This window comes from Pristiophorus japonicus, chromosome 9, assembly GCF_044704955.1.
Source record: "Pristiophorus japonicus isolate sPriJap1 chromosome 9, sPriJap1.hap1, whole genome shotgun sequence".
Taxonomy (NCBI): Eukaryota; Metazoa; Chordata; class Chondrichthyes; family Pristiophoridae; genus Pristiophorus; species Pristiophorus japonicus.
This window is the reverse complement of record NC_091985.1, coordinates 220,553,123-220,580,807: the sequence shown is the minus strand read 5'-3', so window position 1 is coordinate 220,580,807 and position 27,685 is coordinate 220,553,123. Positions and strand designations below refer to the sequence as shown.

Genomic DNA, 27,685 nt, shown 5'->3' with positions numbered 1-27,685 from the left:
TCTATTCCAAAGAAAATAACCCCAGCCTATCCAATCTTTCCTCATAGCTAACAGTCCAGGCAACATTCTTGTAAATCTTCTCTGTACCCTCTCCAGTGCAATCACATCTTTCCTTCAATGTGGTGACCGTAGCCTAATTAGTGTTTTATACAGTTCAAGCATAACCTCCCTGCTCTTATATTCTATGCATCAGGTAATAAAGGCAAGTATCCCGAATGCCTTCTTAACCACCTCATCTACCTGGCCTGGTACTTTCAGGGATCTGTGGGCATGCACGCCAAGGTGCCTCTGTTCCTCTACACGTCTCAGTATCCTACCATTTAATGTGTATTCCCTTTCTTTGTTAGCCCTCCCCAAATGCATTACCTCACATTTCTGCAGAGTGAATTCCATTTGCCACTGACCAGTCCATTGATATCTTCGTGCAGTCTACAGCTTTCTTCTTCATCATCAATCACACGGTCAATTTTTGTATCATCTGCCAACTTCTTAATCGTACCCCCTATATTCTAGATCATTGATATATACCACAAAAAACAAGGGACCTAGTACTGAGCTCTGCAGAACCCCACTGGAAACAGCCTTCCAGTCACAAAAACACCCATCGACCATTACCCTTTGCTTCCTGCCTCAGCCAATTTTGGATCTAACTTGCCGCTTTGCATTGGATTCAATGGGCTTTTACTTTTGTGACCAGTCTGCTACGTGCGACCTTATCAAAAGCTTTGCTAAAATCTACATAGACTACATCAAATGCAATGCCTTCATCGACGCTCCTGGTTACCTCCTCGAAAAAATTCAATCAAGTTAGTCAGACATGACCTTCCCATAAAAGATCCGTGCTGAGTGTCCTTGATTAATCCGTGTCTTTCGAAATGAAGATTTATCCGGTCCTTTAGAAATTTTTCCAATAATTTTCCCACCACCGAGGTTAAGCTGACTGGTCTGTAATTACTCGGTCTATCCTTTTCTCTCTTTTTAATCAATGGTACCACATTAGCAGTCCTCCTGTCCTCCGGCACCACACCTGTAGCCAGAGAGGATTGGAAACTGATGGCCAGAGCCTCTGATATTTCTTCTCTTGCTTCTCTTAACATCCTGGATATATGTCATCCGGGCCTGGGGATTTATCCACTTTCAAAGATGCTAAACCCATTAATACTTCCTCTCATTATGTTTATTTCATCTAATATTCCACACTCATCGTCCCCGATTGCAATGTCTGCTTCGTTCCTCTCTTTTGTGAAAACAGACACAAAGTATTCATTTCGAACCATACCCACATCTTCCACCTCCATACACGTTTGCTTTCAGGTCCCTAATAGGCGCTACTCTTTCTTTAGCTAACCTCTTGCTCTTAATATATTTATAAAACATCTTTGGATTTTCATTGATTTTACTTGCCTATATTTTTTCATGTCCTCTCTTTGCTTTCCTAATTTCCTTTTTAATTTCACCCCTGCACTTTCTATACTCCTCTCGGGGTTCTGCAGTATTGTGCGCTCGGTATCTGTCATAAGGTTGTCTTGATTTCTTTATCCTACCCTGTATGCCCCTTATATTTGAGTGTGACTTACCCAAGTCTGAAACTAGAGTCTTAAACTTAAATAAAGCCAATTACATAGGTTTGAAGGGCAAGTTGGCTGAGGTAGATTGGAAAAATAAATTAAAAGGTATAGCAGTTGATAAGCAGTGGCTAGTATTTAAAGATATAATTCTCAACAAAAATACATTCCATTGAGAAACAAAAGTCCACAGGAAAAGTGATCCATCTGTGGCTAACTAAAGAAGTTAAATATAGCATTGGATTGAAAGAAGCTTATATTGTTGTAAAGAATAGTAGTAAGCCTGAGGATTGCGAGTTTCAGAAATCAGCAAAGGATGACCAAAACATTGATAAAAAGGGAAACAAGAGAAAACTAGTCAGAAATATAAAAACAGATTGTAAGAGCTTCTTCAAGTATGCAAAAGTAGAATAGAAAAAATAAACGTTGGTCTCTTAGAGGCTGAGACAGGAGAATTTTTATTTATTTTTGTATTTGTTCACGGGAGGTGGGTGTTACTGGCAAGGCCAGCATTAATTGCCCACCCCTAATTGCCCTTGAGAAGATGGTGGTGAGCTACCATCTTGAGCCACTGCAGTCCGTGTGTTGATGGAACTTCCACATTATTAATTATTATGGGGAATAAGGAAATGACAGAAACATTAAACAAATATTTTGTATCAGTAGAAGACGTATAAAACATACCTACAATGTTGGGGAACCTAGGGTCTAATGAGGGTGAGGAATGAGACTAAAAGCTGACAAATCACTGGACCGGACGGCCTACATCTTCGGGTTCTAAAAGACATGGCTGCAGAGATAGTCGATGCATTGGTTTTGATCTTCCAAAATTCCTTAGTTCCTAGAACGATCCCCGTTATTCAAGTGGGGTGCTATAAGGATCATTGCTGGGGCCTCAGCTATTTAATGATCTAGATGAAGGGACCGAGTGTAATGTAACTTAGTTTTCTGATGATACAAAACTAGATGGAACAGTAAGCTGTGAGGAGCACAAGAGTCTGCAAAGAGATATATAGATAGACGATGTGAGTGGGCAGTAAGGTGGCAAATGGAGTATAATGTAGGGAAATGTGAGGTTGTTCACTTTGGTAAGACGACTAGAATAACTGAATATCTTTTAAATGGTGAGAAACTTTTAAATGTTGGTGTTCAGAGAGATTTGGGTGTCCTCGTGCAAGAAACACTGAAAGCTAGCATGCAGGTACAGCAAGCAATAAAGAAGGCAAATGGCACATTGTCCTTTATTGCAAGGGGTGGAGTATAAGAGTAAGGAAGTCTTGCTACAAATGTACAGGGTCTTGGTGAGTCCACACCTAGCGCACTGTGCACAGTTTTGGTCTCCTTATCTAAGGAAGGATATACTTGCCTTGGAGACGGTGCAACAAAGGTACACGATTAATTCCTGGGATGAGAGGGCTGTCTTATGATGAGAGATTGTGTAGAATGGGCCCATACTCTCTGGAGTTTAGAAGAATGAGAGGTGATCTCATTGAAACATACAAGATTCTGAAGAGGATTGACAGGGTAGATGCTGAGAGGTTGATTCCCCTGGATGGAACTAGGGGGCACAGTCTCAGGATAAGGGGTAGGCCATTTAAGACAGAGATGAGAAGGCATTTCTTCACTCAGTGGGTTGTAAATCTTTGGAATTCTCTGCCCCAGAGGACTGTGGTTGCCGAGTCTCTGAGTATATTCAAGGCTCAGATATATAGATTTTTGGACTCATAGAAATGTAGAAAATAGGAACAGTAGTAGGCCATTCGGCCCTTCGAGTCTGCACTGCCATTTAATATGATCATGGCTGATCCTCTATCTCAATACCATATCCCCGTTTTTTCCCCATACTCTTTGATGCCTTTGGTTTCTAGAAATCTATATATCTCCCTCTTAAACATATTCAGTGACTTGGCCTCCACAGCCTTCTGTGGAAGAGAATTCCACAGGTTCACCACCCTCTGAGTGAAAAAATGTCTCCTCGTCTCAGTCCTAAATTTCCTACCTCGTATCCTGAGACTGTGACCCATTGTTCTCGACTTCCCAGCCATGGGAAACATCCTCCCCGCATCCAGTTTATCTAACGCAGTCAAAATTTTATACGTTTCAATGAAATCCCCTCTCGTTCTTCTCAACTCTAGTGAATACAGGCCAGTCGACCCAATCTCTCCTCATATGACAGTCCTGCCATCCCAGGAATCAGTCTGGTGAACCTTCGCTGCACTCTAGGGGAATCAAAGGATATAGAGATCAGGCAGGAAAGTGGTGTTGAGATTGATGTTCTTACTGAATGCGGAGCAGGCTCGAGGGGCTGTATGGCCTACTCCTGCTCCTATTTGTTATGTTGACATCCAAGGGGCTCTAGATTTATTAGTCCCACCTTTTTTTCTTAACGGAACATACTTGCTCTGAACCCTCACTATCTCCTCCTTGAATGCCTCCCACTGCTCTGACACTGATTTACCTTCAAATTGCTGTTTCCAGTCCACTTTGGCTAAGTCACATCTCAGCTTAGTAAAATTAACTTTTCCTGAATTGAAAACTTTTATTTCTGGTCTATCTTTGTCCTTTTCCATAACTACTTTAAATCTAACTGAATTATGATCACCAGCACTAAAAATGCTCTTCCACCTGCCCAAACTTAATTCCTTAAAACTAAATCCAGAACCGCCCCGCTCTTGTTGGGCTTGCTACGTCCTGGCTAAAAAAGTTCTCCTGAGTGCATTTTAAGAATTCTGCTCCCTCTATACCTTTCACACTACTTCTATCTCAGTTAATGTTAGGGTAGTTGAAATCCCCTAGTATTACTGGCCTAACATTTTTGCGCTTAGCTCTTCTATCTCCCTCTGACTGTTTGGGGGTCTATAGTACAACCCCAGCAGTGTGATTGCCCATTTTTTGTTCCTCAGTTCATCCCATTTGGCCTCATTTGATGACCTCTCTAACATATCATCCCTCCTCACAGCTGTAATTGTTTTTTTAATTAATATTGCGACCCCCCACCTCCTTTTTTTATCCTTCTCTCTATCTCGTCTTAAAACGCTGTAACCAGGAATGTTGAGCTGCCATTCCTGCAGTTCTTTTAGCCATGTCTCACTAATAGCTACAATATCATACTCACACATGTCCATCAGTGCCCTCATCTCATTTGCCATCATTTCCTAGACTCCATGCACTGGCATTGAAGTGTTTCTGAAGAGGGCTGTCTTATGATTAGAGAGTGTGTAGAATGGGCCTATACACTCTGGAGTTGAGAAGAATGAGAGGTGATCGCACCGAAACATACCGGCACTGGCATTTAGCACTGCCAAACTCCCTTGTTGTCTATTTTCTCGCCTTTGTTTCCTTTGCCTTCCAAACATTAGCAAAACCCCCGGTGAGGATATCGGTCCCGGTCCTGTTGAGGGGCAACCCGCCCGACACGTACAGGTCCCACCTCCTCCAGAAATAGTCCCAAAGTCTCAGGAATCTAAAGGCTTCCCGCCTGTACTATCTCTCCAGCTGTGCATTCATCTGTTCTATCTTCCTATTTCTGTACTCACTAGTACGTGGCACCAGGAGTAATCAAGAGATTATGGGCCCAAGTTTCCACAAGAAAAAAAACGGGCGCCCCTCTGAGCTGGGCGCCCGTTTTTCGCGCCTAAAACGGCGCCTAAAAAAATCCTCGGTATTCTCCATCTACCTGCAGGTCTTCTGGCCCTCGGCGCAGCCAGCACGAGTTATGGGGGGGGCGGAGCCAGGTCCCTGCACTGAAAACAGTGCCGGGACCTCTGCACATGTGCGCTACAGTGGGCACACAAGTGCAGTAGCTCCAGGTGCCGAACTGTGTGGGAGGGGCCCGAAGCACGCAGCCCCTAGCCCTGGCTGAATGGCCTCACTGGGGCTGCGTGAATAAGGCTCCTCCCACGGCCATCTCCTACTCCCCCCCCCGACCCGACACCCGCTCCCCCAACCCCCCGACTGACCCGACCCGCGCTCCTGTTCCCGCTCCCCCCCACCCCGACTGGACCCAACCCGACCCGCGCTCCCGTTCCCCCCCACACTGGGCCCGACTCCCGCTCCCAGACTGGATCCGATCCGACCTGACCTCCCCCCTCCCTCCCTTTCTCCCTCCCTCTCTTCCTTCCCCCCCCCTCCCTCTCTCCCTCTCTCCCTCCATACCCCTCTCTCTCCCTCTCCCGCTCAGCGGCACAAACGGCTTTCTTCCCCCCCTCCTCCTCCCGCTCAGCGGCACGAACAGCTTTCTTCCCCCCCCCCACTCCTCCTCCCGCTCAGCAACACGAACGGCTTTCTACCCCCCCCCCACCCCCTCCCGCTTGGCGGCACGAACGGCTGCAGAATTCTCCCTGGCTGAAGCACTTTCACACAGGTAGGAAGATGGTTTATTTAATCTTTTCTTGGCTTATAAATGTTTATTCAGGTTGGATTTATTTGTATAATATTTGTAGAAGTATAAATAAGGATTTATTGTAGAATTTAATGAGTTCCCTTCCCCCCCCACCTCGTTCTGGGCGCCTAATTTGTAACCTGCGCCTGATTTTTTAATATGTAGAACAGGTTTTTCAGTTCTACAAAAATCTTCACTGGCTCCATTCTACTTTAGTTTGGAGTACGTTTTCACTGTGGAAACTTTGAAATCAGGCGTCAGTGGCCGGACACGCCCCCTTTTGAAAAAAACATTCTGTTCCAAAGTAGAACTGTTCTACCTGACTAGAACTGCAGAAAAAAAAATGTGGAGAATTGCGATTTCTAAGATAGTCCGTTCTCCACCAGTTGCTCCTAAAAATCAGGCGCAAATCATGTGGAAACTTGGGCCCTATGACCTTTGAGGTCGTGCTTTTAATCGCTTTCCTAGCTCCCTAAAATCTGCCGGCAGCTGAGCAACCCGTGGTACCGTGGACTTGGCATTGGTTGCACTCCCCAGAGCAAACATCGGGCTCACCAGTATCCGGAACTGAAAACCGGTTAGCGAGTCAGGGGACTCCTGCCCCACCTGCCTGGTCCTTCTTGTCTGTCTGGCGGTCACCCATTCCCTCCTATACCTGCACTCACTTAAGCTGCAGGGTGAACACCCTCTGAAACATGCTATCTACAAAGTTCTCAGTCTCGCGGATGCACTGTGGTGAGGGTTTCTGAACCTTCCACCCTTCCAGGCAGTGAGTTCCAGACCCCCACCACCTTCTGGGTGAAGAAATTTCCCCTCAAATCGCTTCTAAACCTCCCCCACAATTACTTTAACCCTATACACCCTAGTGGTTGACCCCTGTGCTGAGGGAAACAGGTCCTTCCTATCCGCTCTATCTAGGCCCCTCAAAATTTTATAGACCTCATTAAGGTCTCCCCACATACTCCTCTGTTTCAAAGAAAACAAACCCATCCTAATTAAGAGGGTTGGTGGGCAGGAGGAGGTTGCAGAGATAGGGAGGGGCGAGATCCTGGAGAGATTTGAACAAAAGGATGACAATTTTAAAGGTTAATGCCACCAGCTATCTCGCCCAGCACAGAATGTGACTCAATACCAACAGGAAGGATGTTACTTTAACTACTATGAATGAATAATGAGAGGAAATCAATCACTGTACATTTAACTAACAGCAAAGTGGAAAGAGGGAATTGAATGACCTTTAAACACCTAATCCACTTGGCACTGAAGTACCTGAAACTTATAATAGGAACTCCAGGGACCCAAAATACTGACAAATGTTAAACTGTTTTGTTGAGAAAAGAAATTGTGATCTAACTTTTAAAAGATAAATTGTTTAACAGGGGTTCACACAGACTCACCTGACTGGCTGACTCAGGATCCAACCCTCAAGCACCGCGATTGGTTGCAGAACACGCTGCTCCCTGGGCCCTCTGACCTCTCTTCCTGTTGGTTCCCAGGGCAATCAATCACCACTCACCAACATTACGCTGCCAGATTAAGTTGAGAAGCTCGGAGGAAGAAATAAAATGAGGCCGTGAACCTGAGTAAAGAAATAAAATTGGAGAAGCATGATGAAATGAACGAGAAGAGGCAAAATAAACGAAAGAGTACAATCCTAAAGGGGGTGCATGAACAGTGAGATCTGCGGGTATATGTGCACAAATCTCTGAAGGTGACAGGACTGGTTGAGAAATCAGTTAATAAAGCTTACGGGATCCTGGGCATCATAGAGTACAAAAGCAAGGAGGTTATGATGAACCTTTATAAAATACTGGTTCGACCTCAACTGGGGTATTGTGTCCAATTCTGGGCACCGCACAATAGGATGTGAAGGCCTTAGAGGGTGCGGAAAAGATTTACAAGAATGATTCATGAGATGAGGGATTTCAGTTACGTGGGTCGACTAAAGAAACTGGAGTTGTTCTCCTTGGAGCAGAAAAAGTTAAGAGGTGATTAGATAGAGGTATTCAAAATCATGAGGGTCTGGACAGGGTAGAGAGAGAAGCTGAGGAGACAGCAGAGAGCAAAATTCACCAGAACCCCCCCCCCCCCCCCACCTCTCCCTGTATTTGGGCTCATTTGAAAGGAAATTTAATTTGGGACTATCTACCGAAAAGTTTGGAACTCCAAAGTGCTTATGGAAGAAACTACAAACTTTAATAGAATTATGAACTTTTACAAGACAAATTCAAGCCTGTGGGCGGACCTAGGGAACTAAAGAAGTCCACTTGATTATTGGGACTGTCTGGGTGTGAGGACTGGGTTAACCTGTCTGGAAGAATGAGTATTTGGAAATCTTTCTCCACAAGAGACATTACCATCACAGTATCACCCAGAGATAGCTCCCCATCAACATGGGTCTGGACAAACCACTTTCAGCAGAAACATCACAAAGAGGCCCAATCCAGCCTGTATGCGAAAGACTAAGCACAAAAGGACATTGCAATTACCAAACTAATATTTCCATCAGGAAACAGTTTTTCGAAGATCAACCCACCCAAGACATTATCAACTTTAACGAGCCTGACAAAATATTACAAAGAAGAACCAAGCCCGCCAAAATTATACAAAGGATTGTGAAGAGATTTGGTGGCAAGATTAGAACACTGAAATCGTATAACTGGCCACTGTTTTCAACCGATGTTGGTGGGGGAGAGGGGTGGTCGCTACTACCTCATCAAGACAAGGAGCGAAACCAACATGACAGTTGTAAAACTAACTTCTCCAGCCTCGAAGGCTTGAAGTCCTGAAGGAAGGAAGAACATCACCATCTACCATTAACTATCAAAAGGATTGGTAAGCATAAGTCCCTGCCCTGGAGTCTAACCAAGCTAGAATTAGGTATTGGGAGGTGGGAGGTATAATTTTATTGCAACCCCCTTTGAATGTGGAGTGTAAGGTACTTTATTAGAGTGATTATAAGTTTGACCTTGTACCTTTCCTTGTATTGTTCTTTATTAGAGTGATTGTAAGTTTGGCTGTGTATTTTCTTACTAGAGTAATAAGCCTGTATTACCTGGACTGTAATAAAACCAACATTCTTTGCATCAAACCAGTGTCCCCTGCACTTTTGTCACACCCCCAAATAAATCCAGAGTACAGAACCCAAGAGAGAGGGAGCGATTCGAAACTGCTCAAGTTGGTCAGAAGGGAACCTGACCCCCTCATAGAGACCACAACACACCCCAAACACCGCCACCCCCCACCCTTAGTGGCAAATGAACCAAAGACGATGCAAGAAAAAACTTTTGTACACAGCGAGTGGCTAGGATCTGGAATGCACGGCCTGAAAGGGTGGTGGAGGCAGACTCAATCACAACTTCCAAAAGGGAATTGGATAAGTATCTGAAAGAAAAACATTTGCAAAGATCGGGGGAAAGGGTGAGAGTGTGGGACGAGCTGGGAGCCGGCACGGGCTCGACGGGCTAAATGGGCTTCTTCCATTCTCTGATTGTGTGAGCAGAACCTGTTTAAAGGGGCAGGGTCACTGTGCCTGTTTAAAGGGGCAGGGTCACTGTGCCTGTTTAAAGGGGCTGGGGCTTCTCTTCTGAGGCAGTCCCTCAGAGTCGAGGATGACTTGCTTCCACATTAAAAATGAGTTCTCAGGTGACTGAAGAGTCCAATGCGGGACTTACAGTCTCTGTCACAGGTGGGAACAGATGGTGTTTGAAGGAACGGGTGTCACTGTCGACTCTTGGCTTCAGCTTGCTCCCGGCGAAGAGACTCGAGGTGCTCAGCGTCTTCCCGGATGCCTTTCCTCCACTTAGGGCGGTCTTGGGCCAGGGATTCCCAGGTGTCGGTGGGGGATGTTGCACTTCTTCTGCATCGGCACACATTCAGAGACTGAACTCCAAGTCATAGTCAACATCTTCACTGAGGCCTACGAAAGCATAGGCCTGACACGAAACATCCGTAAGACAAAGGTCCTCCACCAACGTGACCCCACCACACAGCACTGCCCCTCCCCGCCCCCCCCCCAGTCATCAAGATCTATGGTGCGGCCCTGGACAACATGGACCACTTACTTTCCATACCTCGGGAGCCTATTAGAAGCAAGGGCAGACACCGACAACGAGATTCAACACCGCCTTCAGTGCGCCAGCGCAGCCTTCGAGTGCCTGAGGAAAAGAGTGTTCGAAGATCATGCCCTCAAATCTGCCACCAAGCTCATGATCTACAGGGCCATAGTGATACCTGCCCTCCTGTATGGCTGAGACGTGGACCGTATTCAGTAGACATCTCAAATCGCTGGAGAATTACCACCAACGATGTCTCCGCAAGATCCTACAAATCCCCTGGAAGGACAGACACACCAACGTTAGCGTCCTCGATCAGGCCAACATCTTCAGCATCGAAGCACTAACCACACTCAACCAGCTCTGCTGCGTGGGCCACATCGTTCACATGCCTGACACAAGACTCCCAAAGCAAGCGCTCTACTCAGAACTCCTACATGGCAAGCGAGCCTCAGGTGGGCAGAGGAAGCAATTCAGTAACACCCTCAAAGCCTCCATGATAAAATGGAACATCCCCACCGACACCTGGGAGTCTCTGGCCAAAGACCATCCTAAGTGGAAGAAGTGCATCCGGGAGGGTGCTGAACACCTCGAGTCTCGTCGCCGAGAGCATGCAGAAAACAAACTCGGGCAGCGGAAAGAACGTGCGGCAAACCAGTCCCACCCACCCATTCCTTCAACGACTGTCTGTCCCACCTGTGACAGAGACTGTAATACCCATATTAGACTGTTCAGTCATCTAAGAACTCACTTTTAGAGTGGAAGCAAGTCTTCCTCGATTTTGAGGGACTGCCTATGATGATGATGATGCACTTGTTCAAGGTGGCTTTGAGGGTGTCACTGCCTGTTTAAAGAGGCAGTGTCTCTGAGACTCACAAAGGTGCAGTGTCCCTGTTTAAATGGGCAGTGTCTCTGTACATGTTTAAAGGGGAAGTGTATCTGCGTTTGTTTAAATTTGCAGTATCCCTGTGCCTGTTTAAAGGGAGAGAGGGTGAAATTTTGCTACTTTGTATCTCCCATTAACACTCCCAGCTGGCGATAATGGGTGCAAATGAGTTTGCGACTGGGCGCGGTGAGAACAGCACTTTCCGCTAAATTTGCCGGGAGTTTTGCAGCGACGGTAAGACGTTGCACCCCGCTCTGCTGTGCTCCGTGATGCTGACGTCATCACCATGAACAGCACCCCGGACCAAAAATTGTCCCTCGCCCCTGGGTCCTGTGCCTGGCACTGATGATGATAGCAGTCGGGCTTCAGTAGCATGTCGGCTGGTGGAGCGCTACTTACAGGCTCCAGCATCTGGTTTACTTTTAGTTGGCCAATAATGCTTCTTTCTTAGTTTCACATAGTTTCTGTGCCTGTTTAAAGGGAGAGAGTCTCTGTGCCCATTTAAAGGGACAGTTTCTTTGGATTCTCTTATTACTTCAAACCGGTATGCCCCGCTTTGTGATTTGGAGAACACGACAGGCAGTGAGGTCAGCACCAGTGATACCGAACCTCAATCCTAATATCAGCATCTTGGAAAAGGTAAGAGGAAGGCTGAAAAGTCCAAGAGGACATTGTTTGAACAGCCAGAGCAAGAGCAAGAGGCAATGGGCAATCCTCATTGGGGACTCCACCATCAGGCACACAGGCAGCAGCCTATGTAGAGGTAAGGCTCTGTCAAGAGCAGTCTTCTGTTTTCCAGAGACCAAGGTAACTGATCTCCAGCACCGTGTGGAAGAACTAATGAAAGGTGAGTGCCAAGATATTTAGTAGGTTTACATATTGGAAATAATGATATCATGGATAGAAGTCCATTTGTGATGCAGGATTCCTACAAAAGTCTCATAAATGTCCTTCAGCAAAGGGATGCAAGGGTAGTAGTCTCCGGGCTGAGGGGGGGAAAGGGGTACTGAGGTGAATGATCAGCCATGATCTTATTGAATGGTGGTGCAGGCTCGAAGGGCCGAATGGCCTACTCCTGCACTTATTTTCTATGTTTCTACGTTACCAGTCATGTCCCGATCGATGGAGAGAAATAGCCAAAACCTTGGGATTCAACATCTGGTTTCAGGACCTCTGCAAAAAGAAGCAGCTTCACTTCATCAATAATTGGGAGGTTTTCGCTGGACGAGGCAAGTTGTTTAGGAGAGACAACCTCCATCTTAACTTCTTGGGAGCTAAAAGGTTGGCAGAGGGTGCTGAATTATCCCAGAGTTCAGCAAGGGGATAGTGTAGATAAGTTCAAAGTTAGCCTTATTGCACGTGATAATTACATAGAAGCAAAGCATGAAGTTAAACCAGTTAGGAAGCAAGCAAGAATTAATAACTAAGAAATAGATGGGAGACCTTTAAATTGCCTTTATGTAAATGCAAGGAGTGTTGGAAGCAAATTGTTAGAATTGTAATCCTGTGCTGTGTTGGAGAATTTAGACGTATTGTGTATTTCTGAGACATGACTAGATGACAATGATGGCAGACATTCACCTAAAGGTCTACAATGGTTTGAGAAAGGATAGTGTAGGTCAAAGGGGAGCTGGGGTTGCTATTTCAATCAGTGAGAATCGAACAGCTAGAGAGACTTGATATTGCCTCATTAGGCACAGCTGAAGTGATCTGGGTTCAAGTGGACCAAGCTGACGGGCAAGGATTAATTATCGGTAATTGCCTGTATTTTTAATTGCTCACTGCACTCTGGAATGGTTCCTACAGATTGGAAGGAGACTAATGTATTCCCCATTTTTAAAAAAGGTGACAATGCAGACCCGGGTAGCTATAGGCCCATCAGTTTGACATCAGTAATAGGTAAAACTCCGGACCCCATGAAGTCTCATGGCTTCAGGTCAAGCATGGATAAGGAAATATCCTGCTGATTACCACCTACCGCCCTCCCTCAGCTGATGAATCGGTACTCCTCCATGTTGAACACCACGTGGAAGAGGCACTGAGAGTAGCAAGGTCACAGAATGTACTCTGGGTGAGGGACTTCAATGTCCATCATCGAGTGGCTCGGTAGCACCACTGCTGGCCGAGTCCTGAAGGACATAACTGCTCGACTGGGCCTGCAGCAGATGGTGAGAACCAACTCGAGAGGAAAAACCTACTTGATGTCGTCCTTACCAATCTACTTGTTGCAGATGCATCTGTCCATGACAGCACTGGTAGCAGCGACCACTGCAGAGTCATTGTGGAGATGAAGTCCCGTCTTGATACGGAGGACACCCTCCATTGTGTTGTGTGGCACTACCACCGTGCTAAATGGGATAGATGCAAAACATATCTAGCAGTTCAAAACTGGGCATCCATGAGGCGCTGTGGGCCATCAGCAGCAGCAGAATTGTATTCCATCACAATCTGTAACCTCAAGGCCCGGCATATCCCTCACTCTACCATTACTATAAAGCCTGGGGACCAACCCTGGTTCAATGAAGAGTGTAGAAGAGCATGCCAGGAACAGCACCAGGCACACCTGAAAATAAGGTGCCAACCTGGGGAAGCTGCAACACAGGACTACATGCATGCTAAAAAGCAGAAGCAGCATACTATAGACAAGGCTAAGCAATCCCATAACCATCGGATCAGATAAAAGCTCTAATCCTGCCACATCCAGTCGTGAATGGTGGTGGTCCATTAAACAGTTAACGGGAGGAGGAGGCTCCATGAATATCCCCATCCTCAATGATGGCGGAGCCTAGCAAATAAGTGCAAAAGAAAAAAGGCTGAAGTGTTTACAACCATCTTCAGCCAGAAGTGTCAAGTGATCCATATCGGCTTCCTCCTGAGGTCCCCACCATCACAGAAGCCAGTCTTCAGCCAATTCGATTCACCACGATATCAAGAAACGGCTGAATGCACTGATACAGCAAAGGTTATGGGCCCCGACAACATCCCGGCTGTTGTGTTGAAGACGTGCTCCAGAACGAGCTGCAACTCTAGCCAAGCTGTTCCAGTACAGCTACAACACTGGCATTTACCCAACATATAGAAAACTGCTCAGGTATGTCTGGTCCACAAAAAGGACAAATCCAATCCAGCCAATTACCGCCCCCATCAGTTTACTCTCAATCATCAGCAAAGTGATGGAAGGTGTCAACAGTTCTATCAAGCAGCACTTACTCAGCAACAACCTGCTCACTGATACTCAGTTTGGGTTCTGCCAAGACCACTCAGTTCCAGACCTCATTACAGCCTTGGTCCAAACATGGACAAAAGAGCTGAATTCCAAAGGTGAGGTGAGAGTGACTGCCCTCGACATCAAGGCATTTGACCGAGTGTGGCATCAAGGAGCCCTAGTAAAACTGAAGTCAATGGGAATCAGGGGAAACATTTTCCACTGGCTGGAGTCATACCTAGTACGAAGAAAGATGGTTGTGGTGGTTGGAGGTCAATCATCACAGCCCCAGGACATCGCTGCAGGAGTTCCTCAGGGCAGTGTCCTAGGCCCAACCATCATCAGTTGTTTCATCAATGACCTTCCTTCCATCATAAGGTCAGAAGTGGGGATGTTTGCTGATGACTGCAGAGTGTTCAGTTCCATTCGCAACTCCTCAGATAATGGAGCAGTCCATGCCCGCATACAGCAAGACCTGGACAACATTCAGGTTTGGGCTGATATGTGGCAAATAAAATTTGTGCCACACAAGTGCCAGGCAATGACTATCTCCAACAAGCGAGAGTCTAACCACCGCCCCTTAACATTCAATGGCATTACCCTCGCCGAATCCTCTACCATTAACATCCTGGGGGTCACCATTGACCAGAAACTTAACTGGATCAGCCACATAAATACTGTGACAACAAGAGCAGGTCAGAGGCTGAGTATTCTGCAGTGAGTGTCTCACCTCCTGACTCCCCAAAGCCTCTCCATCATCTACAAGGCATAAGTCAGGAGTGTGATGGAATTCTCTCCACTTGCCTGGATGAATGAAGCTCAACACCATCCAGGACAAAGCAGCCCGCTTGATTGACACCCCATCCACCACTTTAAACATCCACTCCCTCCACCACCGGCGCAACGTGGCTGCAGTGTGTACCATCTACAAGATACACTGCAGCAACTCGCCAAGGCTTCTTCAGCAGCACCTCCCAAACCCGCGAACTCTACCACCTAGAAGGACAAGGGCAGCAAGCACGTGGGAACACCACCACCTCCACGTTCCCCTCCAAGTCACACACCATCCTGATTTGGAAGTATATTGCCATTCCTTGATTGTTGCTGGGTCAAATTCCTGGAACTCCCTCCCTAACAGCACTGTGGGAGTACCTTCACCACACGGACTACAGCGGTTCATGAAGGTGGCTTACCACCATCTTCTCAAGGGCAATTAGTGATGGGCAATAAATGTTGGCCTTGCCAGTGACACCCACATCCCATGATCGAATAAAAAACTCGCAGCCCAGCAATGTGTTCAGCACAGAATGATCCCACACAAATCTATTCCCCACTAACACTTTCCACATTCATTCACTAGAAACAGCCCAGTGCCCGCGAGTAACTGCAGCTCTGTGTCTGACTTCAGTTAAACACACAACTCAAAACATTGTAAAGAGAAAACAAACCCCATTATAGTTCAACAGTCCATTCATGAGCAGTGAACCCTTCACCCCAACTCCTCATTCACCCCTACTCTCCAACCCCCCCTCACCCCAACTCCTCATTCACTCCTACTCTCCAACCCCCTCACCCCAACTCCTCTCTCGTCTTCCATTGACTTGAATGGATCGTATACTGACAATTGATATCTGTCAGAATTTGAAAGATATTTACAAATGCATCGAGGGGCTTTTAGAGTTTGGATCTTTCTTTATTCTGTCCACTCGAGGAGTTAGATAAACAATTTTCTCCTGTGAATAAAAAGCTGGAGTATTGGGCCATGATGTGTTTACTTGTTCATCTTATTGTCTCTAAATATTTAATCTTGTGGTTTCAGACAGAAGATAATCAAGCTCATAATAGATTGTCTTTTACTGATGTTATTAACAGCACTGCAAAATACAGACAGTATAGTTACCTGATCCGGAGAACGGGGATAATACAGTGGATTCAGAGCTCTCTGCTCCCCAGGTCTGTTCTAACAAGCTGCGGCTACACTAGTGATATTTATGTTTACTACATTCATGATCTGACCCTGCTCAAACCATAACCAGGATATCTGTGCATTGTTCTGACTGTGACCACATGGCTGTGTCTCTATCACACACAGACACCGTTTCCTTGTTTTACATCTCCATACACAGACCGTCCCTTTACACATTACACATCACCCAGTCCAGGATGGCCAGCTCTCTAGTTGGCTCTTGATATATTGGTCTAGAAAACCATCCCTTATACACTCCAGGGAATCCTCCTCCACCATATTGCTACCAGTTTGGTTAGCCCAATCTATATGTAGATTAAAGTCACCCATGATAACTGCTGTACCTTTATTGCACACATCCCTAATTTCCTGTTTGATGCCATCCCCAACCTCACGATAACGTTTGGTGGTCCATACACAACTCCCACTAGCGTTTTCTGCCCTTTGGTGTTCCACAGCTCTACCCATTATAGATTCCAAATCATCCAAGCTAATGTCCTTCCTTACTCTATTGCATTAATCTACTCTTTAACCAGCAACGCTACCCCACGAGATTCGGCGGCAGTTGGTGAGGCGCGAGTCCGGGGTCGGAGGCCTATAAGAGGCCTATAAGAGGCCCAGCGGCAGCGAGAGGCGTACTTGTGCAGCTACAGGGAGAAGGCAAAAAAGAAGTAGAAAGAAACAGAAAGGTGATGTCACAGCCAAGGGGGTAAGTGATTGGCTGGTGATTGGTGAGTAGTTTTTCTTTCTTCTCTTCTATAACAGTAAGTAAACTTTAGCATTGTTGTTGCCTATCTAAGGGTTAAATCATGACAGGACAGCTCGGTCGTGTGTTATGCTCCTCCTGTACCATGTGGGAACTCAGGGACGACTCCAGTGTTCCTGACGACGACGTGTGCGGGAAGTGTGTTCGCCTCCAGCTCCTGACGGACCGCATTGCGGAGTTGGAGCTGAGGGTGGATTCACTCTGGAGCATCCACGATGCTGAGAATGACGTGAGTAGCACGTGTAGCGAGTTGGTCTTACCGCAGGTGAAGGGTCCACAGCCAGATAGGGAATGGAAGACCAGCAGGAAGAACAGTGCAAGGAAGGTAGTGCAGGGGTCCCCTGTGGTCATCCCCCTGCAAAACAGATACACTGCTTTGAGTACTGTTGAGGGGGATGACTCATCAGGGGAGGGCAGCAGCAGCCAAGTTCATTGCACCGTGGCTGGCTCTGTTGAACAGGAGGGGAGGAAGAAGAGTGGGAGAGCGATAGTGATAGGGGATTCAATTGTAAGGGGAATAGATAGGCGTTTCTGCGGCCGCAACCGAGACTCCAGGATGGTATGTTGCCTCCCTGGTGCAAGGGTCAAGGATGTCTCTGAGCGGGTGCAGGACATTCGAAAAAAGGAGGGAGAACAGCCAGTTGTCATGGTGCACATTGGTACCAACGACATAGGTAAAAAAAAAAGGGATGAGGTCCTACGAAACGAATTTAAGGAGCTAGGAGCTAAATTAAAAAGTAGGACCTCAAAAGTAGTAATCTCGGGATTGCTACCAGTGCCACGTGCTAGTCAGAGTAGGAATCGCAGGATAGCGCAGATGAATACATGGCTTGAGCAGTGGTGCAGCAGGGAGGGATTCAAATTCCTGGGGCATTGGAACCGGTTCTGGGGGAGGTGGGACCAGTACAAAGCGGACGGTCTGCACCTGGGCAGGACCGGAACCAATGTCCTAGGGGGAATGTTTGCTAGTGCTGTTGGGGAGGAGTTAAACTAATATGGCAGGGGGATGGGAATCAATGCAGGGAGACAGAGGGAAACAAAAAGAAGACAAAAGCAAAAGACAGAAAGGAGATGAGGAAAAGTGGAGGGCAGAGAAACCCAAGACAAAAAACAAAAAGGGCCACTGTACAGCAAAATTCTAAAAGGAAAAAGGGTGTTAAAAAAACAAGCCTGAAGGCTTTGTGCCTTAATGCAAGGAGTATCCGTAATAAGGTGGATGAATTAACTGTGCAAATAGATGTTAACAAATATGATGTGATTGGGATTACGGAGACGTGGCTCCAGGATGATCAGGGCTGGGAACTCAACATCCAGGGGTATTCAACATTCAGGAAGGGTACAATAAAAGGAAAAGGAGGTGGGGTAGCATTGCTGGTTAAAGAAGAGATTAATGCAATAGTTAGAATGGACATTAGCTTGGATGATGTGGAATCTATATGGGTAGAACTGCAGAACACCAAAGGGCAAAAAACGTTAGTGGGAGTTGTGTACAGACCTCCAAACAGTAGTAGTAATGTTGGGGAGGGCATCAAACAGGAAATTAGGGGAGCATGCAATAAGGGTGCAGCAGTTATAATGGGTGACTTTAATATGCACATAGATTGGGCTAACCAAACTGGAAGCAATACAGTGGAGGAGGATTTCCTGGAGTGCATAAGGGATGTTTTCTAGACCAATATGTCGAGGAACCAACTAGAGGGGAGGCCATCTTAGACTGGGTGTTGTGTAATGAGAGAGGATTAATTAGCAATCTCGTTGTGCGAGGCCCCTTGGGGAAGAGTGACCATAATATGGTGGAATTCTGCATTAGGATGGAGATTGAAACAGTTAATTCAGAGACCATGGTCCAGAACTTAAAGAAGGGTAACTTTGAAGGTATGAGGTGTGAATTAGCAAGGATTGATTGGCGAATGATACTTAAGGGGTTGACTGTGGATGGGCAATGGCAGACATTTAGAGACCGCATGGATGAACTACAACAATTGTACATTCCTGTCTGTCGTAAAATTAAAAAAGGGAAGGTGGATCAACCGTGGCTATCAAGGGAAATCAGGGATAGTATTAAAGCCAAGGAAGTGGCATACAAATTGGCCAGAAATAGCAGTGAACCCGGAGACTGGGAGAAATTTAGAACTCAGCAGAGGAGGACAAAGGGTTTGATTAGGGCAGGGAAAATGGAGTACGAGAAGAAGCTTGCAGGGAACATTAAGACGGATTGCAAAAGTTTCTATAGATATGTAAAGAGAAAAAGGTTAGTAAAGAGAAAAAGGTCCCCTGCAGTCAGAATCAGGGGAAGTCATAACGGGGAACAAAGAAATGGCGGACCAATTGAACAAGTACTTTGGTTCGGTATTCACTAAGGAGGACACTAACAACCTTCCGGATATAAGAGGGGTCAGAGGTGCTAGTAAGGAGGAGGAACTGAGGGAAATCCTTATTAGTCGGGAAATTGTGTTGGGCAAATTAATGAGATTGAAGGCCGATAAATCCCCAGGGCCTGATGGACTGCATCCCAGAGTACTTAAGGAGGTGGCCTTGGAAATAGCGGATGCATTGACAGTCATTTTCCAACATTCCATTGACTCTGGATCAGTTCCTATCGAGTGGAGGGTAGCCAATGTATCCCTACTTTTTAAAAAAGGAGGGAGAGAGGAGAAACAGGGAATTATAGACCGGTAAGCCTGACAGCGGTAGTGGGTAAGATGATGGAATCAATTATTAAGGATGTCATAGCAGCGCATTTGGAAAGAGGTGACATGATAGGTCCAAGTCAACATGGACTTGTGAAAGGGAAATCATGCTTGACAAATCTTCTAGAATTTTTTGAGGACAAGGGAGAACCAGTTGATGTGGTATATTTGGACTTTCAGAAGGCTTTCGACAAGGTCCCACACAAAAGATTAATGTGCAAAGTTAAAGCACATGGGATTGGGGGTAGTGTGCTGACATGGATTGAGAACTGGTTGTCAGACAGGAAGCAAAGAGTAGGAGTAAATGGGTACTTTTCAGAATGGCAGGCGGTGACTAGTGGGGTACCGCAAGGTTCTGTGCTGGGACCCCAGCTGTTTACACTGTACATTAATGATTTAAACGAGGGGATTAAATGTAGGAGCTCCAAATTTGCGGATGACACTAAGTTGGGTGGCAGTGTGAGCTGCGAGGAGGATGCTATGAGGCTGCAGAGCGACTTGGATAGGTTAGGTGAGTGGGCAAATGCATGGCAGATGAAGTATAATGTGGATAAATGTGAGGTTATCCACTTTGGTGGTAAAAACAGAGAGACAGACTATTATCTGAATGGTGACAGATTAGGAAAAGGGGAGGTGCAACAAGACCTGCGTGTCATGGTACATCAGTCATTGAAGGTTGGCATGCAGGTACAGCAGGCGGTTAAGAAAGCAAATGGCATGTTGGCCTTCATTGCGAGGGGATTTGAGTACAGGGGCAGGGAGGTGTTGCTACAGGGCATTGGTGAGGCCACACCTGGAGTATTGTGTACAATTTTGGTCTCCTAACCTGAGGAAGGACATTCTTGCTATTGAGGGAGTGCAGCGAAGGTTCATCAGACTGATTCCCGGGATGGCGGGACTGACCTATCAAGAAAGACTGGATCAACTGGGCTTGTATTCACTGGAGTTCAGAAGAATGATAGGGGACCTCATAGAAACGTTTAAAATTCTGATGGGTTTAGACAGGTTAGATGCAGGAAAAATGTTCCCAATGTTGGGGAAGTCCAGAACCAGGGGTCACAGTCTAAGGAGAAGGGGTAAACCATTTAGGATCGAGATGAGGAGGAACTTCTTCACCCAGAGAGTGGTGAACCTGTGGAATTCTCTACCACAGAAAGTTGTTGAGGCCAATTCACTAAATATATTCAAAAAAGAGTTAGATGTAGTTCTTACTACTAAGGGGATCAAGGGGTATGGTGAGAAAGCAGGAATGGGGTACTGAAGTTGCATGTTCAGCCATGAACTCATTGAATGGCGGTGCAGGCTAGAAGGGCCGATTGGCCTACTCCTGCACCTATTTTCTATGTTTCTACCTCCTTTTCCTTTCTGTCTATCCTTCCTGAATATTGAATATCCCTGGTTGTTGAGTTCCCAGCCTTGGTCATCCTGGAGCCATGTCTCCGTAATCCCAATTACATCATATCCGTTAACAGCTATCTGTGCAATTAATTCATCTACCTTATTACAAATGCTCCTCGCATTGAGACACAGAGCCTTCAGGCTTGTTTTTTTCTTTTACACACTTTGTCCTTTTTAGAATTATGTTGTACTGTGACCCTTTTTGATTTTTGCCTTTGATTTCTCTGCCTTCCACTTTTCCTTATCTCCCTTCGACCTTTTGCTTCTGCCCCCATTTTACTTCCCTCTCTTTGTTCGCATGCCTGACACAACATTTCCAAAGCAAGCGCTCTACTCGGAACTCCAACACAGCAAGCGAGCCCCAGGTGGGCAGATGAAATGTTTCAAGGACACCCTCAAAGTCTCCCTGATAAAGTGCAACATCCCCACCGACACCTGGGAGTCCCTGGCCAAATACCACCCTAAGTGAGTGACGGTGTGAGCTGTGGGGTGGATGCTAAGAAGCTGCAGAGTGACTTGGACAGGTTAGGTGAGTGGGCAAATGCATGGCAGATGCAGTATAATGTGGATAAATGTGAGGTTATCCACTTTGCTGGCAAAAACACAAAGGCAGAATATTACCTGAATGGCGGCAGATTAGGAAAGGGGGAGGTACGAGACCTGGGTGACATGGTACATCAGTCATTGAAATTTGGCATGCAAGTACAGCAGGCGGTGAAGAAGGCAAATGGCATGGTGGCCTTTATAGCTACAGAATTTGTGTATAGGAACAAGGAGGTCCTCCTGCAGTTGTACATTGCCTTGGTGAGGCCTCAACTGGAATATTGTGTTCAGTTTTGGTCTCCTAATCTGAGGAAGGACGTTCTTGCTATTCAGGGAGTGCAGCGAATGTTCATCAGACTGATTCCCGGGATGACAGGACTGACATATGAAGAGAGACTGGATCGACTGGGCCTGTATTCACTGGAGTGTAGAAGGATGAGAGGGGATCTCATAGAAACAGGTAAAATTCTGATGGGACGGGACAGGTTAGATGCAGGAAGAATGTTCCCGATGTTGGGGAAGTCCAGAACCAGGGGACACAGTCTAAGGATAAGGGGTGAGATGAGGAGAAACTTCTTCACTCAGAGAGTTGTTAACCTGTGGAATTCTCTACTGCAGAGAGTTGTTGATGCCAGTTCATTGGATATATTCAAGAGGGAGTTAGATGTGGCCCCGACTGCTAAAGGGATCAAGGGGTATGGAGTGAAAGCAGGAAAAGGGTACTGAGGTGAATGATCACATTGAATAGTGATGCAGGCTCGAAGGGCCAAATGACCTACTCCTGCACCCTATTTTCTATGCATCTGGGAGGACACTGAGCACCTCGAGTCTCGTTGCCGAGAGCATGCAGAAATCAAGCGGAACCAGTATGCGGCAAACCAGACTCCCCACCCACCCACTGTCTGTCTGTCTGTCCCACCTGTGACAGAGACTGTAATTCCCCGATTGGACTGTTCAGTCACCTGAGAACTCACTGAGTGGACCAAGTCTCCCTCGCTCCGAGGGTCTGTCTGTGACGTGACTGGAACCCTGAAGCCCCGCCCACTCATTGTTCCTGGCCAAGGGCCGCGCATGCGCCGTTACTCCGCCTGTGGAAGATGGCGGCCAGTGACCCCGCTGACCCGGGCCTGTCACTGCGGGACAAACAGGGGGCCTGCGGGTTCTGATTCTATGCGTGAGGCCTACACCGGGTGTTTATGAAGATTCCCAGCCTACCCCCGGGTCCATATCTCCCCGCAGCGCCCACAATATCCTACCGCCTTCCGGAAGCATATGTCCGACACAGCTACGTCTTCACCGCCCGCGCATGCTCAGTGAGGGAGACCCGGGCTCAGCCCCGCCCACTGGGGGGGGCCGCAAGCCCCGCCCCACGCACACTCTGATTGGTTGGAGGTCCCACCGCCCGCTCGGTCCTCCAGTTCCGCCCCCGCTCTTCCTATTGGTTGGGAGCTGCCGTCAATCACCCGCGCAGTGTGAGCTGAGCATGCGCGGGCGGTGCGGGCCCAGGCCCCGAACAAGAACCTGCGGCTTCGGCCTTTCCCCGAGCGGGGCCCCCGGGCAAGGCGGGGGCAGCTGCGAGGCTTTCTCCCGGTGACAGGCCCGGGGGACGTCCGCCATCTTGGGAGGCTGAGGGGGCAGCAGGGCGCATGCGCGGCCTTTCCCTGGGCCAGGAACCAGGAGGAGAGAATGTTGTGAATTTCTATCCTGGACTCACAGTCAGAGCTTTTGTAAACTGCTGTTCCAGGCTGTGAGAGAAGGGGAGCAGCATTTACAGGCCGCAAACTCACACCCAACATCACATCCAGGTCTGACACACTCACTTCATTCATCAGGAACCCAATATCATCGGCCTTTCAATGTGGAAGGAGAAATGTTTGTCTGTTCTGTCTGTGGGAAAAGATTTCAAACATCAGTGTGACTGGAGAGCACCGAGACACACACACACCCGAGTGAGAGTGTTCCAGTGCACTGACTGTGGAAAGAGCTTTAACCAGTTACACAGCCTGAAAAAACATCGCACCATTCACAGCGGGGAGAAACCGTACACGTGTTCTGTGTGTGGACGAGGCTTCAACTGATCGTCCAACCTGGAGAGACACAAGAACACCTGCACCATGGAGAAACCATGGAAATGTGGGGACTGTGCAAATGCATTTAATTATTCATCTGAGCTGATAAATCATCAACGCAGTCACACCGGGGAGAGGCCATTCATCTGCTCCGTGTGTGGGAAGGGATTCACTCACTCGTCCATTCTCCAGACACATCAGCGAGTTCACACTGACGAGAGACCATTCAGCTGCACTCACTGTGAGAAGAGGTTCAAGCAGTCATCCAACCTCTTTCTACACCAGCGAGTTCACACTAAGGAGAGGCCATTCACCTGCACTGTGTGTGGGAAGGGATTCACTCGGTCATCCCACCTGCTGACACACCACCAAGTTCACACCGGGGAGAGGCCATTCACCTGCTCCGTGTGTCAGAAGGGATTCACTAATTCATCCAACCTTCTGACACACCATCGAGTTCACACTGGGGAGAGGCCATTCACCTGCTCCGTGTGTGGAAAGGGATTCACTCGTACATCCGACCTTCTCAAACACCAGCGAATTCACACTGGGGAGAGGCCGTTCACCTGCTCCGTGTGTGAAAAGGGATTTAATCGATCATCGAACCTGCTGGCCCACCATCGAATTCACACTGGGGAGAGGCCGTTCACCTGCTCCGTGTGTGAAAAGGGATTTAATCGATTATATAACCTGTTGACACACCAGCGAGTTCACCTGTGTCTGCAGGGGTTGGATTCTGCTCTTAGTCACATCCAAGACTGAACCATCTTCATTATGACAGTTGGGTTTTGTTTTTGCTGATATTAATAACCTTATAACTGGGTTGGAGTTTAATATTCTGGATAAATAGCTGTTTGAATTGTCGGGCTGCTGTGTTCCTTTAAGAACCACTGTCTGGTCTTTCCCCGTAATTTCTGATGAGAGTCCCTGAATTATTTTACAATAAAATTATGACCTTTTACTTCAATCCTAAATTGATCTTTGGTACAAAATCTATAATTCCGTGTCTAAAAGGTTCCATTGATTAACATCTCCAATGAGAAAGTGCTGATTAATCCTTTGCAGACAATTCTTACTGACATGCACATTACACACAGTGGCACCTCCATCATCCACCAGAAAGAAGGGAAATGGGAATCAGAGATCCTTAAGTGTTGCCCCTCCTGTCTGGTACAGCAATCCTGTTGGCACGGGAATGAAGACATGTCCAGTCGAAGTAATGGGATGAGTTAAAGATATTTACTCAGATGGGCAGGTGGTGGGAAGTGGTGTTCCACAGGGATTGCTGCTAGGATCACCGTTCACCATTTACATAATTGATTTGGACTTGAGAATCAGAGGTACAATTTCAAAATTTGCAGATAGCACAAAATTAGGTGGTGTAGTTAATAATGAGGAAGACTGTGATAGCATCCTTGTAGAATTATTTAGTGTTAAATAAATAGCAGCATCTTTTGATTTGCTTTGACTGATCACATCACCATAGAGTTATGTGCAAAACAAAAATCATTTAACAGCTCCCAAATTCAGAATTGTCAGATTCAAACTCAATTTTTTTCAAGTACAATCTAACATTTCAAAAATTATAATGGATGTCGGCGAGATATTAGGACTGTTGTCTAACACAATCCAAACACAGTGACACACAGAGAGATGGGCAAGTGTAGCTTCACAGTAAAACCTTTCAAGTCTCACTAAAAACTGGCAGATTGTTGACTAATGGAGTTGTGATCTTTGTAAATTAAGGAAGGAAATGCATGGAAATGTGTCAAAGAGTTCATTTACAGAGTGGGGCATCATCTCCCGTTGATTTCTGTTTCTGACACTATGCAACAGAAAAAGATAATTATAACACAAGTCCTCTGCGATAGGGGGATGTTTCCTCTCTTTAAAGAGCCATGAAAGAATTCATCTGTACCTTGCACTCCCTGCATGGTCTGTGTGGATCGACAGCCGGATCCTCTGCTGGGATCCACTGTGGTGTCTCACAGGGGCCATCACAACCATCAAAGATTTACTGATAGATTAACTCCTGTGTCCTCAGCCCACAGGTTTAACTTTATGGACAGTAAGTTCTGGAATGTAATCCTTTTTAGTCAGTGGCATTTCTCTATTTGGAGTTCCAGCTCTTACTCCTTCCCCTAGTTTACCAGGAATTCACTGATCAGGTGTCCCTTCATTTCTTTGTGAAGGTTGTTATTTTCTCCATCCTGGGATCCCGGGTCTGCAGTAGCGGTCGCGATATGTGGTTATAATGGAATGGACACCAGATTGGAAAGTCTGTCAATCTATGTCTGCCCTTCTGTCTGTTCCCTCTGTCCCGCAGAGCTGTATCAGTGGGGTGTATTTGCACTTCCGGGAGCATAGCCATTGGTCACTCTTAACCTCCTGCCAATAACACAATTATTCTCAGACCATTCATCAAGTTCCCTCCAAACTCTCCGGGATTCTGGCATTACAATGTGGTACAATACACACAACAATGCCTTGTTATTATCTCCTGTGTGTTCTTAATGTGAAACATTACTGTTATGTATTTAACCCCTTGTAACCTGTATTACACTACCACCCGAGGATTTACCTGTTGGAGTCCCAAGGGATGCTGGGATCCCTTGGGAGCACGGTATATAAGCAGGCCACTCACGAAGTACCTGCAGTCTGGAGTCTTATTGAAGGAGCCAAGGTCACACTTGCTCATTGTACACAGTACTCAGTTTCATCCTTTATTATGAACATATCAATTGGCAACGAGGTAATGAACAACAGCGTGAAAATGCAAGGAACAACTGGTATCCTGGAGAAGTACTCAGAATGGGACGATTGGGAGGTCTTCGTGGAGAGACTCGACCAATACTTTGTGGCCAACGAGGTGGAAGGAGACGAGAACGCTGCCAAACGAAGGGCGATCCTCCTAACTGGCTGTGGGACAACAACCTATGGCCTCATGAAGAATCTCCTAGCACCGGCAAAACCAACAGCTAAATCCTATGAAAAATTGTGTATGGTGGTTTGGGAGCACCTAAATCCTAAGGAAAGCGTTTTGATGGCGATATATCAGTTCTACATGTGTTAATGAGCAGAGGGCCAGGAAGTGGCGAGCTATGTCACCAAACTAAGGCGCCTCATAGAAACATAGAAAATAAGTGCAGGAGTAGGCCATTTGGCCCTTCGAGCCTCCACCACCATTCAATAAGATCATGGCTGATTATTCCCTCAGTACCCCTTTCCTGCTTTCTCTCCATACTCGTTGATCCCCATAGCTGTAAGGGCCATATCGAACTCCCTCTTGAATATATCCAATGAACTGGCGAATTCTACAGGTTAACAACTCTCTGAGTGAAGAAGTTTCTCCTCATCTCAGTCCTAAATGGCCTACCCCTTATCCTAAAACTGTGTCGCCTGGTTCTGGACTTCCAACATCGGGAACAATCTACCCGCATCTAACCTGTCCCGTCCTATCAGAATTTTGTATGTTTCTATGAGATCCCCTCTCATCCTTCTAAACTCCAATGTATAAAGGCCCAGTTGATCCAGTCTCCCCTCATATGTCAGTCCGGCCATCCCAAGAATCAGTCTGGTGGACCTTCGCTGCACTCCCTCAATAGCAAGAACATCCTTCCTCAGATTAGGAGACCAAAATTGAACACAATATTCCAGGTGATGCCTCACCAAGGCCCGAAACAACTGCAGTAAGACCTCCCTGCTCCTATACTCAAATCCCTAGTCATGAAGGCCAACATACCATTTGCCTTCTTTACTGCCTGCTGCACCTGTATGCCAACTTTCAATGACTAATGAACCATGACACCCAGGTCTCATTGCACCTCCCCTTTTCCTAATCTGCCACCACTCAGATAATATTCTGTCTTTGCGTTTTTGCCCCCAAAGTGGATAACCTCACATTTATCCACATTATACTGCATCTGCCATGCATTTGCCCACTCACCTAACCTGTCTAAGTCACCCTGCAGCCTCTTAGCATCCCCCTCACAGCTCACACCGCCACCCCGTTTAGTGTCATCTGCAAACTTGGAGATATTACACTCAATTCCTTTATCCAAATCATTGATGTATATTCACTAAACGGACTGCAGTTGTTCAAGGAGGTGGCTCACAACCATCTTCTCACCGGTGTTACGTATGTAACTATGTAATACTTGC

At 46.6% G+C, this 27,685-nt stretch overlaps 1 protein-coding gene and 1 pseudogene across 1 annotated transcript in view; one reads left to right on the top strand and one right to left on the bottom strand.

The window, feature by feature from the left end:
- The window catches only part of LOC139273717 (zinc finger protein 16-like), a 42,518-nt gene extending 19,756 nt beyond the window's left edge, over positions 1 to 22,762 (bottom strand). The window contains exons 1-3 of the mRNA XM_070890754.1: positions 22,712 to 22,762; positions 7,344 to 7,525; positions 3,565 to 3,784 (exon numbers count right to left, since the gene is read on the bottom strand). The gene's annotated coding sequence lies outside the window, so the exon portion shown is untranslated. The remainder of the gene's footprint in view (positions 1 to 3,564; positions 3,785 to 7,343; positions 7,526 to 22,711) is intronic.
- A 172-nt stretch (positions 22,763 to 22,934) lies between these two features.
- The window catches only part of LOC139273738 (zinc finger protein 850-like), a 155,842-nt pseudogene continuing 151,091 nt past the window's right edge, over positions 22,935 to 27,685 (top strand).